Consider the following 4904-nt stretch of genomic DNA (forward strand, 5'->3'; position numbering starts at 1 on the left):
TTTGGATCGGGCAAGTCTGGCGCCTGCGCGGTGCGCCCCTTGTGACTACATAATTCCGTCTCGGGGTTCCGCAGTCAGCCGGGCATAATTTTCTCACTGCCCATGCACCGGCAAGAATCAGTGTGAGAGATCGCACCGGCGAGGTATATTCACAGCACGAGCGTGATCACTGGCTTGAGTTCTTCTGCTCCTGCAACCAGTGATCACGCTTGCGCTGTGAATATACCTCGCCGGCGCGAGCACACACTGATTCTTGCTGCCGTGCGCACAGAGAAAATTATGCCCGGCTGACTGCGGGAGCCGGAGGCGGGATCGTGCAGTCACAATGGGCGCACCGCGCAGGCGCCAGACTTGCGCGATCCGAAGGAATAGAAAATATATAAATCAAAGTGAAGAGGGGACGGGTAAGAGGCAGGCTTTGCTTGACTTCAATCTCACAGGAAACAGAGCGCTCATGGAGATTAAAAAAGCGTTTTTCTCAAGTATGGATTATCGAACCTCTGGCTCACACACATGATCAATAACAGACTGGGGGCTGCTATAAGGTAATGCTGGCAGTTTTATATCACTTTTGGAGGTGACAGGTTCCCTTTAATAAAAGTTAATCAGTAAGTTATGTGTAACCGCAAAATGATAACATTAAAAACTAGAACTTGTCCTGCAAAATGCAGGCCCCCATATGGCTACATCAACAGAAAAATAATAAAGTTATAGTTCTTGAAAGAAAAAAAAAAAAGAAAAAAAAATATTGCTTGGTCTGTAACAGTCTGGTCACTAAGTGGTTAATGGTGATGTAACAATTGCAGCTGCTTCTGAGGATGATGTCACAACAGAGTTCTAGTCCTAAAGTTCCCATAGATGATTTATTCCCATTTTGCGCTAGATAGTTGATCGGTGTGTATCCTATCGCTCGCTATTTTTTGGCTATTTCTTTGCTTTCTGGAAATAACATCTGGACCAGGACGTTACTGTCTGACTGACAGGTAAGGCGCAGCATTTATCCGCTATAATGTCATTAGGTATAACTCTGTAGGTTACTATACGAGGTGTATACTCTCTCTGCGTCTTATATACGGCCAGATTGACTCTGGACACAAGTGATACAGTTTCTAATCACACCGATACCTCACCACAGCTGTACGCGGGAGGACTTCTCTTCATCCGGATTATCAGCAGTTGGGCTGTGATTCAGGGAAATGTCTTATAAACTGCCAAGTCCAAACTGGACCAGTGGAGCTTGTGACATATTTCCTCATTGTAGATACAGATTTCTCTAATTAATTCCTCCTCCAAACTGTGTTGGTCAATAATGTGGCAATGGAAGTTGGAGTTCGCCATTTTCATTAAAATAATAAAAAAAAACATTGTAAAGCTGAATGTAGACTCTGATGTGTGAACTAGACCTGAAAGAGGAGCAGTCAGCAGGATCAATCCAGGTATAATCCAGACATGCACAGTAAGTAGAGGTGTCCTTGAAATAATAGGGCCCTATAGCAAAACTCAGAATTGGTCCCCCTTCCCCCAAAGTACAATCATTGTAACTAGCCTCTATATTCTCATTGGAAAACTGGCATAAATGATAAATCTACCAGGGCGGGTGGCCCTGTTCTCACCATGCCAACCGTCACTACATTTAGTCGCAATGGCGTTTAAACAATGGCAAACCCACAGTTTGCCAATTTTTTTAAACTAGCTTCTGGCATAGGGACCATTGTAAATGACCCCCGATGTGCTAAGCTTTCCTCCTCTTCAGCCTCTCCTTACTCCATTCCCTGGAGGAAGCATCTGGAGGAGGACAGGGACAGGATGCCCAGGGGCAGGAGCGTACAATATGTTCTCCTGATCCGGCAGCTGCTGGTCTAGTGTTACTGTGTCAATGCCATGGGGTGAATTTAGGTCAGAAAACCGTCATTGCCATTCAGCCCAGCCTGGCCCACTGACCTCAGGGTCCCCATAGGGACTGTGTGGTCTGCCTCCATTGATGGTACTAACCCACTGGTAGTAAGCATTTCATCAGCAGGAAAACCTAGTGAAGTGCACGGGGCAAGCGCTGATAATAGAGTCAACAATGTTTTTGTGGGCCTTACAGGGCCAGGCCAGAGGACAAGGGTCTAGGGTCTGCCCCTCGGTGCACTGAAGTCCTAATTTGCATATTGATTCAAAACGACCATATCTCTGGAATGGAGCAGCAGGTTTTAAGATATCGTTTTAATCAACAGGAGTAACACTTCCAGGCAGTATGCCTGTTTGATAGGGTTGATCCTGCAGACAGGTGTTTAACCCCTTCCCAAGTGAGCCGAGCGGGCGCATAGGCACTGGGGGACTTCTGTTTTCTACAGCAGACACCAAGGGCTAATGTCTGCGATCGGTGATAAGATCGAACGCAGGAAATTAACCCTCAGATGCGGTGACCATGGCATCTGGGGACTAAAGGTCCGGGGAGCGCTGTGTGTGGCGGTCTAAGTCCTCCTGAACGATTCGATGCTGTATTTCACAATATTCACATGATGACCTCAAATAAAACACAGGAGGTCAAACACATGGGTATATATGGTTCTATCTATAGGTCAGTCACAGATGGAAACGTTTATTGGGGGCAGTGAGTCCAGTGACAAAGGAACGTATAGAAGTCATTCATTTTCATTTTCTGTGAATTTCAATCACAGATGGGGTCAATAAAGGGGCCACATTTCCACGTGCTGGTGATCGGCGTCCACATTGTAATGGGTAGTTATAGCTGAAGCTGCATCTCCTATAGATTGCTGCTTCCACCATTTCTGATGATGTCATCTGGTCGGTCATTTACCACAGTTATGGCCATTTACAGGGACAGATTGTCAGACCAGTTATCGGGAGTGTGTGCTAAATGTGTTTTGTAAAAATGCTGCCGATTGAGCGATGCCACATTTATGCCACACAAGTCATCAGCGTCTGTCAGCAGCACAGCTCTGTGTGTGACCAGGGATCTGCCACCGACAGATAATGAATCTGTATGGGGATGAGCGATGGTAGTAATGATTGTTCACCCCCATACACAGGGAGGATTGCTGCCTGTAAGGCTACTTTCACACTGGTGTTTTGGCGTTCCGTTTGTGAGATCCGTTCAGGGCTCTGCACCAGCGTCCAAAACGGATCAGTTTTGCCCTAATGCATTCTGAATGGAAAAGGATCCGCTCAGAATTCATCAGTTTGCCTCCGTTCAGTCTCCATTCTGCTGTCCATCTGATGAAACTGAGCCAAACGGATCAGTCCTGACACACAATGTAAGTCAATGGGGACGGATCCGTTTTCTATGACACAATCTGGCACAATAGAAAACGGATCCGTCCTCTATTGACTTTCAATGGTATTCAAGACAGATCCGTCTTGGCTATGTTAATTAAAGATAATACAAACGGATCCGTTCTGAACGGATGCAGACGTTTGTATTATCTGAACGGATCCGTCTGTGCAGATCCATGACTGATCCGCACCAAACGCGAGTGTGAAAGTAGCCTAACTGCAGCTGAACCAGAGGGCAGATTATTGCTGCTGGATGATGGTCGGGAAATATTTGCTTCTTCCTTTGTTTTAGACTTTTTTAGTTTTGCATATGGCGTCTTGTTTTGTTTAGTTCACTGTTTGAATACTTTATAATATATGAATAATTCTTTATTTTCTTAGTTATTATGAAGACTTTAAGAAGTCTGAATTTTTCCACTGAGGTAAACTGCTTTATCTTACCCTTCTGTCTATGTACTAGTGGCTTATATACCGTGTCTGTGTATAATCCGCACATCTCTGGTATATACCGTAACCATACAATACCTACAAAAACACATGGATGCCCAGATCATTCAGAGTCCAAACGATCATAAAGTATCAAAAAATCCTTATTTAATGTCATACTAATAAAAGGCTAAAAAACATACATAGAGGTCCACATTGCAAGGTGACCTGCATAAGAGGGACCACTGGAGTGAGGCTAGCGATGAGACATTAGATGTATACATAGACCAGCATAGACTAATGGCATGTCAATACCTTACTACATTTCATAGGATCAAAGTTTAAAATAGCATGTAGATACCTTCATAAGTTATATACAGTCAACCGATGCGATCAAAGCGGTAACAGAGGCGGAAAAGCCTAAAGCAGTGACTCGCATATATAGAACAATAATATACCAATTGCTTATCTAATACATCTCTGCAACACCAGTGTCTCTCACTTATCCACTGCGTTTCGCCCAATGGCTTAGTCAGGGGAATGGCTTCAAAGCGCAGCCACTATACAACGTGCGGCGCTGTGCTTGGTACGCTGTAAGGAGGCGGCAGCACTCAATATAGCGCAGCGGCCACTTCAAACAGTTGACCGACGGAGGTGCTGGGAGATGGACCCTCACCAATCAGATGTTAATGTCCTGTCGGATAGGCCATCAATATCGAACTCTCGAGAAACCGCTTTAAGATTCTGGTTAGGAAGTTTTTCATTATTTACTATAGTAAGGGATTAGTTAATGAGGTATTATGGTGACATGTTGGCCGGGACATGCAGCAATGTTCCTGCTAGATTATCCATTCGTCCGATTTCTATCTATGGATCATTAGATGGTAAAATGATCAAAATCAAACTCTCGAAAAAAAAACTTTAAGATCCTGGTTACTATGTTTTTTATTTTCTATAATACGGGATTAGTTATTATCTATATGTATAATGATTTAGCAGGATCCGGTATTGTATGTACTGCCCTCTCTATAACATCTCTTCTACACCAGCCCTCTCTAATGTTCATGTGTCACATGGGACAAATTACAGGAGTGTTTTCTGATTTTTACCTCTTCTCCTCTGTCTTCACTATAGGACGATATGACGAGGTCTTCACCTCCGATGTCCTCAACAAGTGAGACCAGCATCCACAATTA

General features: G+C 44.3%; 1 long non-coding RNA gene across 1 annotated transcript; it reads left to right on the plus strand.

Moving 5' to 3' along the window:
• The first annotated feature begins 498 nt into the window (after window positions 1-498).
• Window positions 499-4904, plus strand: LOC122932408. The gene is made up of 3 exons (XR_006388303.1): window positions 499-545; window positions 3664-3704; window positions 4843-4904. It is a non-coding gene; the product is annotated as an uncharacterized LOC122932408 (long non-coding RNA).

The sequence above is a fragment of the Bufo gargarizans genome, chromosome 3 (genome assembly GCF_014858855.1).
Source record: "Bufo gargarizans isolate SCDJY-AF-19 chromosome 3, ASM1485885v1, whole genome shotgun sequence".
Classification (NCBI taxonomy): Eukaryota; Metazoa; Chordata; class Amphibia; order Anura; family Bufonidae; genus Bufo; species Bufo gargarizans.